General features: G+C 39.3%; 1 long non-coding RNA gene across 1 annotated transcript in view; it reads right to left on the reverse strand.

Annotated features, from left to right (window-relative positions):
- Nucleotides 1–16,182, reverse strand: part of LOC120498867 — a 217,063-nt gene that overhangs the window by 25,010 nt on the left and 175,871 nt on the right. Inside the window, exons 4-6 of the long non-coding RNA XR_005626772.1 lie at nt 15,302–15,357; nt 15,095–15,176; nt 8,823–8,942 (exon numbers count right to left, since the gene is read on the reverse strand). This is a non-coding gene — a long non-coding RNA (uncharacterized LOC120498867). The remainder of the gene's footprint in view (nt 1–8,822; nt 8,943–15,094; nt 15,177–15,301; nt 15,358–16,182) is intronic.

The following is a 16,182-nucleotide window of genomic DNA, read 5'->3' on the forward strand; positions in this document are numbered from 1 at the left end:
CCCCCCCCCTTTTCCTTTTCCATGTGCCTGGACTTCAGGGAAGAATTAAGGGTCTTCAGGCGTCTTGAAAGTATTTACTACCTTTGATGGATAACTTTAATTTTTATTTACTGGAGTTTAAAAAGTCAATGCAGAGCTGATTGCAACAATTGTGTAAGGAAATGCATAAACTTTGAGCTCAGATGACTCATTTTTATGCTTGATTTGTGATTTAGCAGCAGCATATTGAAGTGGTAATACTTCTAAATGTATCTGGAATATTTTCTTTTCATAAGGCTGTTTAATATATAACAAAGCACCATAGAAACAAGTGGGAAGCTTGTCTCATTGATTTTAATGGGAATTTGTTTCCCAAGAACAATTTGCTGGTTCAGTATTTTCCTAGTTGTGCAAAAACAATTTGCATGGAAAATAGTTTTGTTGGGGCTTTTGATGCTGCAGAAAGAGGGAAAAACATATTTGGGGATTCTTGAGGGGCTTCAAAGAGCCAGCAGTCCTTTGCTGTGATGACTGCAGCATTTGCAGAGTTGACAGCACTTGCAAAAGCAGGCAAGAGCCTCAGTTTCCATGGTGGGACAAACAGCAGGAGTCACATCTTCAGGAGGAACTAACCCTGTCCCTTTCTTGTACAGCTGGTCAGCCTAGGGTTGTAGGCATGTGTCTGGAAGGAGTTGAGCTTGGGCATGGGTGGGGAGAGAAGAAAGGTGTTTCCATCCACCTCAGCCCCCGCTTCACTGTACATATTGAGCCTCCAGCCAGGAGAGTCCTGAGGCAATCAGAGGGACCATTCCCCTCTGTCATTTCAGACCACCCTGGCACACACCTACTCCAACAGTGCTCTAAAGCTTGAGATTTGGGTTGAAATACTGACATCAGCCACTGAAAAATTCCAGAGCTTCTGGGTCAAATTTTCAGAAGGAAGAGAAAGAAGTTGTGCATCATAGTGACACTGCACAGTATTGTGTAACGCTCTTTGGAATTAAACCTTCTCTTGGGTCTGAATTATGTGGTTCCTGTGTTTGGTGAGACTCACATCTTTCTGTGCACAGCTCTGGCAACAGCCACCCTGCTGTCTATTCTAACTAGCATGTCAGGCCCCATCCTGCTGATATCTGTGGGCTTACGGCTTCTGTCATCTCTCTTTCCCTTCTTGCCTCCCCAGATAGGGACACGACCTTGACTGTGTCCCACACCTGCAGCACATCTACAGCTTTTCTGGTGCCAGCTGGCAGCAGTTTCTTCTTCAGTATGCATTCACTCATCCTTTAGCCGAGTGAGGACCTCAGGCAAATATCAGAGCCTAGTGGAAGCAGCCTTCCCATTTGGTCTCTTCAGTAATGTGCTGGCATCATCCCTCATCCTTGCTGGAGTTGGGCAGAAGCCCTGGGATCATTCCTGCTTATTGCAGCCCAATTGTGCCTATGCACACCCAGGACACCCAGCACCAGGTGTGGTCCCTTCCTTTTGCTTTGAGGACAAATCCACCAAGTGGAGTGATACTTCTGCCTGTGGAGCTCTGCTTCCCATCCACTGGCATGGCTGACAGCGTTGCTCCCAGTTTCCAAGGGGTTGTGGTTTTAAACAACTCTTCTTTTCATTGTAACTTCTTTTATTTAATTTAAGACTTAGTAAATGACACTGGTGTGGGCAAGAGCAGAAGAGATGGGTAGAACTCAATAACTTTTGGACTTCTTTCAGCAAGTTGATGAAAATCCTAGGGGAGCTTTTCCAATATTGTTTTCATACTCTGTGTAACTGGAAAAGTGAAACTCTTCTGAAAGAGTAGGATGAGGAAAATACTTAGCTCCGACGATGCTGGGAAAATTCTGGGGTTATTTTTATCCATGCATATAATTTCTGGTTGGAAAAAAAATCGCCTCAAATGTTCTGAATATGTGAATTTCTTATCTTCTTTTAGAAAACATAAGCACTGGCAGGAGAAAGCAGACTTTCTTCATTAGTGCCAGAATATTTAACATAGGTTCCTCAATATGGAAAAAAGCAGTCAGAAGAAAAACAAGGAAAGTCATTATCTGTTTTTTTTCCCTTTTAATAACCTTTTCAGTAGCACAATACATTCAAAACTAGGCACATTCCCCTCAGTGCAATATGGTCTCAAGACATGATTTAGATGGAAAATTTAAGTAAGATTAATGCAATTTATTATCCGCCAGGATATCCCTACAAACCATACTGCTTGGCTGAATTTTTGATTCTCAATATAATATTTCAGATGAGATTTCCAGATGGGTGTCTTACTCCTCTATTAGTTTAGTGAGGGTGATATAGAGTTTGTAAAACAGGAGAGGTTAAGCTAGTTTTAACACTTGATTAATCATTTAAATTACTTTGTTACTGCTTGAATCCATTGACTTTTGTTTACCAAGCAAGTCCCTGAAACCCAAAGCCAACAAAAACGGCAGGCAGCTTTCCAAGTTGTTAATTTATTCAATGAGTTCTTCAAAGAAGTTCTAAAAGGGGAAAAAAGAAGCAAATTTATAGCTGTATTGAAAGCGTAGAGCAATTCTTGTTCGTTGCTTGCTAAAAATGTCTGGGTTTTTATGATTCAGAAAAAAAGCCAATATTCAAATATGCTGGCCAGCTCCTGGAGACATGTATTTTTTTAAAGCAAATCAAACAAGTGCTTAATAGAGCCTGACTGCATGTTCATGCAAATGCTAATTGAAATAAAATCAACTTGTGTGATAAGCCACACATTTCTCTGCTTTTTATGTGCAAATGTGACTTCATCTGAAGTAAGGTTCTGTTCCCCAGCAGGAAAATTCAGTGGGAGCAGGATCAGGCCCGTAGGAAGTCAAGAGCACAGGGACAAAGCTTTTTCAAAAGCAAGTATAAATGGGTGATTAAAAAGCCTCTTTCAGTTACACAATATACATGTGTACAGTTTGCAATTGTCCTCTGGGGAAAGGGGGAAAAAAATCCCAAGCCCTAAATCTTGAAAAAAGTCCAGCTTTCGATTCTGCATATTACAAAGTCCAAGTTTGGTAAATTGATTACAATTTCTTTACAGAGACCTCTCAGGAATAAACCACTAAGTCATAGACATAAATTTGAATTCCAGAGTCTCCAGCTAACCCAGCTCATAAATGAATTCCTAAATGTTGACTGTGCCAGAAGACCCATTGCTGCAAAACCACTTGGCAGAAGCCATTAGTTTCAATGAGATGAACTGCTCTATTTAGCTCTCATTCAAAACTTTACAGAAATGCCAGATTTCCATAAACACAGGTTTCCTTGAATTTCCAGGGTTTTGATTAACTGGTAGATGAGGGTGTCTTACAAATATAGATTTGTATGCAGAGTTCAGCTCAGAAAGCAAGAGAGACTGGAAATGGACTATAGGCTTTTCTTTCTTTCTGGCTTTTTCTCTTCCTGAACTAACAGAAAGCAGGAAAACTCCTTTAGAATATTTTTGAACTAAGGCTTTAATAATTAATAATTACTCTGTGGTTTAACAATCTTGTAGATAATTTTCCAGCCATTTATATCATTGTGTGTTAAGCTTTTTATGACAGATTAATATCCTTCATCTTTTACAGTATGGTTTTAAAGTATTGAAGCAATGAAAGATGAAAAAAAAATAGAAGAAAATCCTTATTTTTTCTTAAAAGAAATAAGTTTGTGAAATATGTTAAAGGCAAAGACTACTTCTTTTATGAAGGGAAAATATTTTTATGTTGCTTTTTCTTCTTCTCCCCTGTACTTTTTGTGACCTACCCATCAGTCAGTTGTGTTGAGACCAGCAATGATTTTTGATACATTTAAATTAATGTTTATGCAGGTTAGGTGAGGAGCAGAATTGGTAGTTAGTTTTCTTGGTTTGTTTTTTTTTGGTTTTTTTTTTTTTTTTGTTTTTTTTTTTTTTGGTTTTTTTTTTTTTACCCTAAACCCCAAACCGACCAAGTTATGGACCAATGACTTTTATAACTTGGATGTAGGAGAACTAAAGATTAGAAGATCAAGTCCCTCTTTCTCCACCATCTAATTTTTTCCCTCTACCAGCAACTGTTCCTAAAAAAACACATAATCTCTGTAGTACTAAGGTGATCATCATAAATCTATGAATAAATGGCATTACTAGCAAGAGTGCAAGAGCAGCACAGATAATAATATGCAACTATGGTTTATTAACCTTAAACCCTCTTAAATCACTCATGGAACCATAGCAGCCAAGAAAATTATTGTGGTCAAATGCCATGAACTCCAGCTTGCTTTTAACACTAGGAATATTTCCCCTCTTCTCCAGCATTTCTACAACATCTCTGCTCCCAACCAGAGTTTCTGTAACAAAAATTGTAGTTTATGTGCCTGTTTTTTGGTTAGGCTCTGGGAGTCTGATTCAGCATTATAAATTTTTTTTCCATTTTTTTAGGACAGCGCTGGCTGTGTGGGTGCTTAGCCACAGATGCTGTGTGTGGCCTCGCAGCTTGGTGCCCACACAGCTGAGTCCTGCTACAGCTCGCAAAAACTGCTGGGATTTCAGAGCTGCAAAGCACTATGTTGGGCCTTTGACATTACCCCACCCTTCCTGAGCACTGCTTTGAATAAACCTGTATCCTTTGGCCTTCTATGGATAATGGGCTTTCCAGGGTATTCTGCTTGGCTGATGAATGAAAAAGGTTGCTGAAGTCTGAACGTGCAGAAATCAATGTGGTTTCACTTTTCATTGAGAACTCCTCTCGTTTGCAATTGGCTTTTCCTATGGGACTTGCTATAAAGCTGAATTTGGGTGTAGGTGATTGACAGGGATTGTTGTGTTGACAGAGGTCTCAGGCAGTGAGGAGAATGCTGCCACCAGAGCAACCAGAGCAAGCACAGCGAAATCAACGGAAAACTGAAGGCAAAACTGAAGAGCATTAAATTAACCAAACTATGCAAAAGATGCTAAGAAGCTGAAGACCTGAAAGGAACTGGAAAACAATGAATGATCCTGCTGAAAAATGAGAGCTGCAATGTGAGGATTTCAAGAACTCCAAAAATGAGCTGAGAAGTTTGATCTCAAACAGAATGGAAAAGTAATGTTTTTAGAGCACTTAGAGTCATGACACGTATTGGGATACAAGATCCATGCCTCAAATATTCAGATTTCAGGTTGGGATAAACATAACATTGAGTATAAACTTCAATTTGACTATTGAAACTACATGATCCTTCTTTAGCAAGGAATGACTGGTGAAATAGGAAAAAAAAAACCCTAAACCCCAAACCCTAGAGATAATTTACTACTGTTGTATTACTTCTCCTTACAGAAAAATCTAACAGGAAGAAACCACTGAAAATAGTTTAGGTCTGAAGAACCATGTTTCTTGAGTATCTGTAAATCTATGAACATCCGGCTGCTTTGACTGGTTTCTGCGAGCCCTAAAGCCCCAGCTTTGATGAAGGGCCACACACAGATCACAGACCCTGCAGGAGAAACCTTGTCTTGGCATGGCACAGAGGCTGTCTGTCTATCTGAGACTTGGTGTCTGACAACCAGCCACAAGCCTTGTCTTTCCTAAGAGGAGTGGACCAATTTTTATTCTTTTAAAATAGACAAAGCCAGTTCTGCTCCTATAGCTGATGGTGTGGTATGCAGAGCACTCAGGCTGAAGGATCTCTAACAGTGCCTTCCTCACCTGGGTGAAATACAAACCTGTGCCTCTGCAAACCCTGAGAGCAACTTCAGCAGAGATGCTGAGGTTTGTTGTTAGAGTGAGAGTGGGGGAGTTCAAGAGTTAGGGTGATTAAGAGCCAAAGAACAAAGGATCAAAAATCTAATGCCCGTTCTGAGAGCTGGCTGCAGGTTTTCCAGTGCAAGCTTCCCTCATCCTGCATTGCTACAGGCAGGTTTGTGATCATCATCCATCTATTATTAGTAGCCAAATAACTCTCCGCATTTTGGAAGAAATGAGTATTGAGGGGTTCTTTAGAGGAGTTTTGAGAAAATCTGTAAATTGTGCTCTCCACTGAGAAGAAACATGTGGGATACCATCACCAGAGTATATAATCTATACCATCCACAGGTGGCATAGACACCACAGAATTTCCTTGACAAAGATTTTGTGTCTCCCCAAGATACGGAAGCTTGGGCAGAACAGAGGGAATGGAGAATAAGAGAAAGGCAGAATTTGCCACGTATAATACCAAATGACACATTCATTCATTCACTTTGTGTGTTAAATCTGGTGCCCTGCCAGCTGCAGCCTTTACCAAAACTAGGGGCACCTGACATCTTATTCGTCTTATATTTGCAGAGAGATGCTGGTGACAATAGACTATTTTTATTGTGCAAGTGCACCAAACCTGGTGAAGCCCCACAGGTTACAGGCAAGTATGCAAACACGTGCACATTTGCATAGAGATGCAAATCCATCAGTGGGGCATTTGTTAGAGAGGGGGATCCAGCTGACTCTTCTAGGAGAGGTGTGGGGATGTCTTCACGTGTAGCTCACTCTAAATAAAAAATACTTCAGTAAAATTCACACACACACACCAAAAAAGCATTTCTATCTGGTTCTAATTAAAAAAAAAGAAAGAAAACCATAATTTCCATTTTTTCTTGCACATTTGAGTACACAAGGAATTCTGCTAAGAATTCAGATAATAGATTCCAAGACCCCATTATCAGTGTGGAAGAATTAATACCCCCTGTTCATGTTTTTGCCAAAACCAAATGTGGAAAATGCTTAAACCACACCTGTTTCAGTTCTACAGCCCATACACTTCTGCTTGCCAGCTCCCCAGCTATTAAAATTAGTTAGGGGATTTCTGATACTTTTTTTTCTTTTCTATTTTGTTTTCTTTTTCAAGGCAGTTACAGGACAACAGTAGCAAGGGTATGTGGTTAGCTCAAAGGGATGTGAGAGGGAAAGCAGAAACAGTTTAGAACTCCAGCAATGCACAGGGGAAGATTTGGTTCTCATATTGAATGCTAGTTAGTGTGGGGGTGCTACGTCTGTGCTGTGGGCGTCAGCAAGGGAATGTGAAGTTACTCTGCTGATCCAAGTGGGTTTGCCCAATTCTCTTTTGAGGTATCGCCTGATGGGGCTCAGCACAGCACCTGAAGATGTCTGTGTTGTAAAGAAGGACAGAGAGGGAGAGGTTTTGTTGAAACAAATGCTCAGTGTAAGAGACAACAAGGTTGATGACAAATGGTGGTGTCATTCAGATGCTTTAGGGAAGCTGATGCTTTTGGAAATGCAACAGCAGTGCTCATTTCAGTGTCCTCCTGTCTCCTCAGGAATGCAAACTTGAATTTAAAAATTACCCTGTTATTATACCCCTCCAGGACCTTGTATCAATCAAGTGGATAATCACCCCATTACCACCTTGGACTGCTACTCAATTCTCCACTATCCAGCCACTGGCCTTCCATGCCCCAAGTGAGAGAGTGAAATCTCCTTGATGAGCAGATTTGGACAAACTCTGTGCCACATTGTATAACAACCAGACTTGTTTGGTTTTCCCTCTAAAAATGTCTATAAAAAGTGCACTGTCTCTAAAGTCTGGGCTACAAAGAAAGATTTTTATACAGCTACTTTTTAGTTATCTGTACATATTATTTGTCTCTGTTACACAGACTTCCTAGTTTAAACTTACAATAAAATCTGGTTAAAGATGCACTGAAATGCACATCAAGGAAAAATATAAGCAATGAATTACATTGGTATATTCAGTGATTTATAATTACATACTTACATATATACTACATTAGCACAATACATTACAAAATCAGTATTTCTGCTACAGAAATAATGAGTAAAAATACCTTCAAAAATAATGCACAACTTTTCCAGGAGTTCTGGGGTTTTAAAAAAATTTTTGGAAAATTTCTGTCTTTAGTTTGCTACATAATGTCTGCTGGAAATAGTTTGCTCTCTTTCACCTTTGTTTATGTTCATGTTATTCTCTGAATTTTCACAATGGTACTATGATTTACCCTATATTATGGGAGGGACCTACTGCTATTTTAAAACTAAAATACAAGGTGCCTCATGCCCTCCTCCACAAAAAAACCCCTTCTCATTTTATTTGTATTGTAAATAACAATAAATATAATGAAAGAACCACATGATTCACAGGTTATGGAAAACTCTTATACTGAAATTTTCTTCATGTCCTATGAAAGAAACGTATTAAACTGAAAAGTGTGCTAACTGTGAAACACTGAAGGAAAACTAGGGAGCATCAGTACAACAGTATTATAAAGGCAAGGAAGACATATTTTTGCAGAATGGTTTTCAAATTTGAATTTGACATGTGAATTCCAGAAATTAAGATCTAAAGAATAACTCTAGGAACCAAACATAAACCAATTCAAACCAATTTGCATTCTTTAATATTTATTTCTCAGATTAGCAAGTATATTCCTTTTTTTTTTCTTGAGAAACTGAATCCCACTGTCTCTTGAGTGTCTCCTCAAAATGGTTAATTTAGAAATATCCAAGGGTTAGTCTAACTGCCATTCTAGGCTAATTAGCTTGGGTCTGGCTGGGTGATATTTTTTTCAGATATTTAATAGGCTGTATAAACACCTGGCTAGTTTTTTCTTTCTTCAAACACAAAGATTTCAGAAGTCAGCCACTTCTCCTGACTAATCAAAAGAGGAGTTTAGAGCTCCCCTCCCTGCCTATGCCCTTGATGGTGACTCTTTCTAGGGTTCTGATGTTTATTTGGCTCCTTACACCATTTAGTACATCACATGTGCTACTATATTGTGTAATTTTTGAAAGCCTAAATGTCATGCAGTAGTAGTCAAAAGTCTTAAAATGCCTCTTATATTTATGTAGTCATTTTTATCAAGCGAGTTATAATCTCACCTGAGGACGTAATCAGATCTGTCCAAGGAGACTGATGTTCATAAAACAATGTTGGCTAACATTATTTTTCCAGGCTTTTATTTCTTCTTTGATTATATTTGTGTCATTTTATTCCTGGTTCTGCAATTGAAAACCCACAATAACAGTGTTATAATATTTCACAAATCTGCTCATGGTCAGCTTTCCTGTTGATTCAAACTATTTAGCTTTTTTATATTCTTTTTTTTCCCCCAAGAATCCAGAAGTTATTTAAGCAATTTAGGAATTCTCTCAAAAAATGCATGTAGAACCAAAGCAGGACACTATGTGCTGGCATACAAAGATTAATTATGGCAACAAAGCTTACCACCCACCCCTTGACAAGCTGCTTGTGCACTGTGACAGGGCTATCCTGCAGTCAGAGTTACACCACATGAGTAGGATGAGTTCTCAGCTCAAGCATTCTAAGGTGGTTTTAGTGCTTTGGCTGAGGAATGGTAACTTCTTTGTGGTGTTGCCATGGCATTATGTTGAATCTGCAACACACAGTCACTTATAAAAATGGGGCAAGGGCTCAAAAGTCCTTTATGTTCATTGAAATTTCATCCACCACCTCATTCAGTGATCCAAACTCACATACACACGTGCAAATACTCTTTTTTTCCATTCACAGTCAGGCTGTGTAGCAGAAATCTCTGGTAGCTCTGCTACTGAGCAGGCACGTCTATGAGCCATCAGAGCACACCCTACACTGGCTGTACAACCAGATGGCTTCCAGAGCTCTTCTATGTGTGCACCAAGTTTATCAGAACTGTGAAAACCACAGTGGTACTTTTTCTTATTCCTGTTTCCCTTCTTTTCTGGCTATTTATACAAGCAGCATTCTGAAAAACACACAGGCACTATTCTTTCCTGGCAAAAGTGGAGTTTTGTGTTTTTTATATTCTATCGGTTCAGGAATGCTTTTGCACTTAACACCTCCGCAAACTTTTGTTTGACACAATATCTCATCTGGCAGGTCCATTCTGAGATGGCTGGCTGGCGTGCCAAATACAAGCTCCAAACCCTATCTTCCCCAGGTGCTAAATTACCTTTCCTAATAGTCTGATCAAAATCTGTGGAGGTGTTTGGTTTAGGCTTGAACGGTACACTCAGATCCCAGTCATTTCCTCTTCCGGACACCCAATAGCCCTGCGAATATACCAGACTGATAATGTCAGTCTTGAACGAGAGGGGGTCTGAGAAAGCACTTTTCCCTGCATTTTTCTTGATCAGAGATCAAATGTGGATTTTGTTGGGGAAAAATAAAGAGCAGAGTTGTGTGTAGAAAGTCAGGGTTGTGGATGTGCTCAGGCCACAGATGCCCGCAGTATGTCTCCTGCTAGAATGGGATAACACATCTTGGAGCATTCACTTGTGCCCAGCCTGTGCCCTGGCACTTCATACACAACTTGTTATGACTTTTAAAGGGCACCTCATGGCCTGAATTTGAGCCCAGAGGCCACCCAGGAATGCTGCCAGCAAAGCATGAACTTAGCCAGGACAGTTTAGCTGGCAGCCTCCTGGTGAGGGGGCGCAGCTTTCTGCCCTTGTACCACCCCCATTCCCTGCTTCAGCCCATGCAGTCAGCAGCACTGTCCTTCCTCTCCCTGGCAAAAGAACCTCAGGCCAAATCTTGTGCCAGGTATCCTAGGCAAAGAATCATCCAGACTTTACCAGAACCCTGTGCTGTGAGTCCATTCCCATCGTCTTGGTGGGAAGAGATAATTGCCCCTCAAACAACAGCGCATCACCAGCTACCTGGGCATCCACCCCGATTCTCCTTGCAAAAAGAGGAAAATGGTTTGCTTTGATTCTTGGTTGTTTTTTTTTTGTGCTGTGTTTTTCTTTCACTAGTGTTTCATGCTCTGATACAGACATATTTCTCCAGAAAAGCTCCCGTGCATAAGGATTTCTGTTTTCATTTATGACCTTAAGGGAAAACATCTGTTGCTGTCTTGCCATTTGTCTTCAGATTTCCTCATAAGTGTTGTTTTACTTGTGGTATCATCCTTCTTTCTGAATCCCCACTATCTTTCTGCACTGTCTCTGTGATAGGTCATATGCTGGTGTCACTGTTTTCCGGGACAAAGTAAAATTTTTTATTTTTAGGAGGTGCTTAAGTTAATCTCTTGTCTGTTACTGCTCTTTGGTGTTTTAATGTTCTATTATCATGTACCAGACTAAATTTTTTCATCTGAAATAGTCCCAGAGAGATAATGTACCTCAAAATTTAAATTTTTCTGGTTTTCTCTACAATGGGAAATTGCTGGACTTTCTCTGGCTTGGTTTCTTGCTTTTTTAACTGTATTATTGGTGCCTTGCTGATGTTTGTTAACAGCTGTTGTAAGAAAATACTGCAAGCAAAACAGAGACCCAGATTTATCAGGTTTATTCTGTCTCTCTAAGTGCCTTGTCATTGTTTTATAAAGCCAGTGGGAAGAAAAAGAGGACAGCTGATATCTTAAGTGAGTGAATTTGTCCTCACTTCTCTTTTGAATAAACTACCACCAAATTACATTGTGAGACTGTAGTGCAACCCTGCCCCTCACTGAGGCAATTCAGGAAAGGGTTAGAGGTAGATGAGTGTTATTTAAGCCACAGAGGGAAGATGTAACCCTTACCAAGGGTGCCACTGAGGGGCTCATCAGCACAAGACCCGTACAGAATCTCTCCTCCCTGTTTTATTCCAGTAAAGGATGAACAGGGAAACACAAAGATGGGAAGCCTAAGATCAGCAGTGTCACCAGTTTGAGTCACTTCTGTTTTATCTTTAGATGACTTTACTTGAAATTAAATGGTGAATTCAATGCAATTCCCTGACCTCTTAGGTGCTACCACTTAGATGGGCACAAGCCATGTACACTGAGATGTTGTCTAGACTTTCAGCGAGTTATACAGACACTGACTTCTTTTCCAAGCATGCCATGAAGAGCTTAGTCTAATTAAGCTACAACTGTCAGTGCATGAAAAAATCAGATTCTCTTGATAAAATAATGTTATATTCTCTGAAGAATAATGTGTGAAAGCATGTTGCTTCTCTATTCCAGATAGTAAAACATAGAAATTTGGTTTCAGGAAGTTCAGTGCAACCTTTTTAGATGCACAGGCCTTAGCTGAGTACAAACAAAAAGACACATTGTTTGGAAAAGACAATATTTATATCACAGATCTTTGAGACATCAAAAGTAATGACAACAAGACCTTCCAAGACAGCCCCTCTGCAGGTCCCTGCACATCCCGCATTCCCATCAGCTATCTGCCATTCTCTCAAAATAAAAATGACACTTGTCCATTTCTGATTGCAATATCCTCATAAAAAGCAAAATTTGCAAAACCAATTCCTCTTCTACAACAGGAATTGCCAAATGTCATGCTGCAGTGGTCTTTCAGCTCTGGATGAGCTGTAGGCTAAGATTTGGATTTTGTCTTTGAAAATGAGCAGAGGGCTTTACAAGGGGTTTGAACTCCTCCATGTTCCAGTCTCAGGGGCTCTTTTCCTGTGAAATCAAAAGCCTTTCCAGGCTGGTCTTCATGTTACTTCCATCACTAAATGCTGCTTGCATTCTGCAGGCTCCCTCTAGTTTTTAATTACACACAGGATTAAAAAAAAATATTAGATTCCAGTGGAAATTTAGAAATGCTCATGTCAGTCCCTTTCTTCCCAGAGTTATGAAGCAAAAATGACAGATGTTATTGCTGAGACACAGGCCAGTCTCTGATCTTAGTATGCGAAATGTTTTCCTAGGGATGTCCTGCAGCCTTTATACGAAAGGTTTTCAAATTTCAAGCCTAAGTTGTGAATAAAAATATGTTTCTAAATTTCCTAGATGGAAAAAAACCCTTACTGTAAATCTCTGATGGCCAATCCTTTTCTCTGTCATAGTTCAGCAAAATTCCACCTGAGTGGTGCAGCAGGAAAAAAAAAATCCCAATTTTATCAAAACAAACCTATGAAACTCTTTTAAAGATTTGAAAAATCTTTAAAGGGGAGAGACACCTGCATCCATTCAAAGAGCCCAGCTGAGTTAAAGACACAGAATGTGTGTTGTGGAAGCTCAAGCCAAGCAGTGAATGATGAAAAAAATGCTCATTTAATTTCTTGGCTTCTGCAGTCTTATCAGAGTGTTCTGCCCAGCAGAAATGAGCCCTGTGAAAAATGTACATCCCCAAGTTCAAATGTGAGTGTAAAACAATATCTAAAAGAAGTTAATTCCATCGCTTGTTCCTTAAATAGTTTTTAGTGCAAGAGATGGTTTTATAATCATGTGTCTATGATCAGAGACTTTTGGATAGACACCAAATCAAAACATCAGCAAAGAGAATAAGGTGATGTGGAAAACTGATTTATTCATTCAGAGTCAATAAAGTAAGCATGCAGTAGCTGTTGTAAATAGCTCAGTGGAGAAGATTTATAAGTCTTAACATGGGGAGACAGGTTTATCCCAGTTGAAAGCACATTTTGACTGGAAGAACCTGTCACCATGTTTATAAAATGGGGCCTTGCATGCAAGATGTGGCCTTAGGACTGTGTGAATTTGAAATGGGCAAACAATGTCATCTGCAGCCATGTTTTTAATCTCTAAAGTGGAAAGCTAAAATTGACCTGAAAATACAAAGGAGGAAGATAAAAATTCTAAGCAAAATAATTCTAGGCCTCAGCAGGAATATGCACAGTGCTTAAAACTTCCCTTTGCTCCAGATTGCTGTGTTTATAAATCAAAATTATATGTCCAGTGGGGAAAAGGGAAGTAAAACTGTTTCCAAATGAAAAAAGGACAAGTGATTAATTTCTGTTAAAATCATAATTGAAAATACAGAATGTAGGAATACTCTTGGCTTATTTTTGTTTTTATTTGTAACATTTGTTTTGTTGCAGTTAATATGATCAATAGACTGAAAAAGAAACCATTTAAAGAAACCATTTACCACTATAAATCTTTCAACTATTTGAAAAATAATACACATTGCAGGCTTTCTGCACCCTATAAAATAGAGCTTCATCTTTACCAGGGATAAATGCACTTCCTTCAATTTCCTGATAGAGCAGGCCTTTCCAGTATTTCATTTATTAAATAAAAATATCTTTATTGGCTGTAGTGTATAAACAACTCTGAAGAAACTCTAGTGAAATCTAATGAGGTATTTCCCTTTGCAGCATGACAAGGTTCAAATATGTGCATATGTGCAGTAAGGAAAATAAAATTGATTCTGACAATCAGATACCCCAGCAAGCTTCTATCTTTGCAACAAATGTGCTCTAAATTCCAATGTGCTTTGACAATCACCGTTTCTTTCAATGCATCCTCCCCAGACACACATTCTTGAGAGCCAAATTCCCATCTCGTGGAAGTCAGAGGGAGGCTTGCCATAGGTATCAGTGTTCAAAAGTTTTGATCCTTACTATGTTTAAAAGCAATCAAATACAAAATGAAAGGAAATGAATGTATATTAACCCTTGAAGTTCTGAGGACTTTGAAAAAGGATATGTCTGGTATTTTTATTTTGGAGCTCTCACATGCTGACAGAATAACAACTGCCCTTCACGAGTTAGCAAGATGCCTCCTCAAGGCCTTCACAGGCCATTTAAGAGGTGCAGACAATTATCTTCCAGAGGCAATAAGTCAGTTTCATCTCCCTAGGTATGATATGCCCTTATGATAGTAAAATATTGCTCCCAGGAGTTAATCTGTACTAGAGATTCTGCTAGGGTTTTGGCAAGACATAGAATGGAGGTTCTTGGATTAAAAGACGTGCTGCAAACATAGCCCATTGCATCAAGATGTGGATGAGGCTCCTTTATGGATAGGGAAAACTTAAAAGCAAAAGGAAAACAGAACTGTTGTGGGCATATCTGAACAAAAGTGGAGCAATACTAACAGAGGGGTTCTAGGGTGCAGGTGAAAAAAATCCATTTGAAATTCAGTCACTAATATGACTCTCATTATCAATAATGAGAAATTATTATTGACGGTAACAGAGATAAGATATCAAAAAGAAAGATAAATACAATTATATTATCATGTTATTTAAAAATATTTTAACATATGATGAAAACTAATATAGATTCAGATGTTAAATTCATTTAAACATTTAAGTAGATATCACTGGTCTTTTGAGATGGCTGTGTGAATCAGCGTGCTTAGGTCATGAGGTGAAGATAAAGACTAAGCAACCAGATTAATGCCACAGAGCCAGTCATCCCACAACTCTGGGAAGTCATATCAGTGAAGGAAGAAAAATCTCCAACATACCCTCAAGTCCCAGTGACTTTGCCTTGCAGAATCAGCTCCTCACTTCCTCCATGTGACGTCCATGACTGGTCACAGCTCAGCACTGCAGGAAAAATTGTGGACATTTCCAGTCAATTCAGACAACAAACAAAAGAATTGTGATGAAACAGGGAACACCCTTCAGGCAATCCCACAAATTAGACAAAAAATAAAGGAAAAAATGCTCACTGTACATGGATCACATAATCCTGGAGAAAAGCCACTTTCCAAGAGAACTTGGGTATCTGTGAGAAGATGAAAATAGAAAAAAAAAGTCTTTTAATACAGAAAAAAGGTTTGAGCAACCCTTTAAAGGCAGTGGTCTGCTGTTGATTCCTATTTCATAGTTTTCATGAAAGGATGGTGCAAGTGTCTACTGTTGCCCTACTATTGCTGAGGTGTTGAGACAACATGTAAAAGGAAAAGTGTGACAACAAAAGAGAGTCTCCCTTTCTCAGTTGTCATGTTACTAGTCCTTCCGTTGAGGCCTCTTGTATTTTTATTTCTATTCCAGCTGTTCCTCAGAATGATTAGTAGAAAGGTGTGACTCCAAGGAGGGCTCAAATTGCTCCTCCAGCTGTTAGGCTTATTATTTACATTTTAATATGGGCAAAGAGAAGACCTTCTGAAAGATAAGACCTTTTGGGGCACAGCTTCAGCATGTTGATTCCACCCAGCAGAGTGCCGTGCACTGCACTGTTGGTCCCCTGCACTTATCTCTGACAAGCTGTGTAATTACTACATGCCTGACTTCCCATTTCCTAGAACTGCTCCAGTTAAGAGTAAATGCATTTTCACAAAACTAGGAATACACTTGGTAACACTTTCATCAAGTTGTTACCACTCACCAGGGCAGATATGAGCTTGTGAAGTGGTAGCGCAGAGCCATACCAGATTCTTGCTGTACTTCCAAGTTGCTAAAAAACTTTGAGTGGGTGAGTTCTGGTTACTCAGACTGACTTTTGATGTGCAACTCACAGAGGGACATAAAAAAGTGTGCTGTGGATCAGGGTGCCACTTTGCAGGTGAGACAGTAGAGATGATTTTTCAGAGAGATAAACAGAATTTTT

This window comes from Passer montanus, unplaced genomic scaffold (genome assembly GCF_014805655.1).
Source record: "Passer montanus isolate IOZ18808 unplaced genomic scaffold, ASM1480565v1 scaffold153, whole genome shotgun sequence".
NCBI lineage: Eukaryota > Metazoa > Chordata > Aves > Passeriformes > Passeridae > Passer > Passer montanus.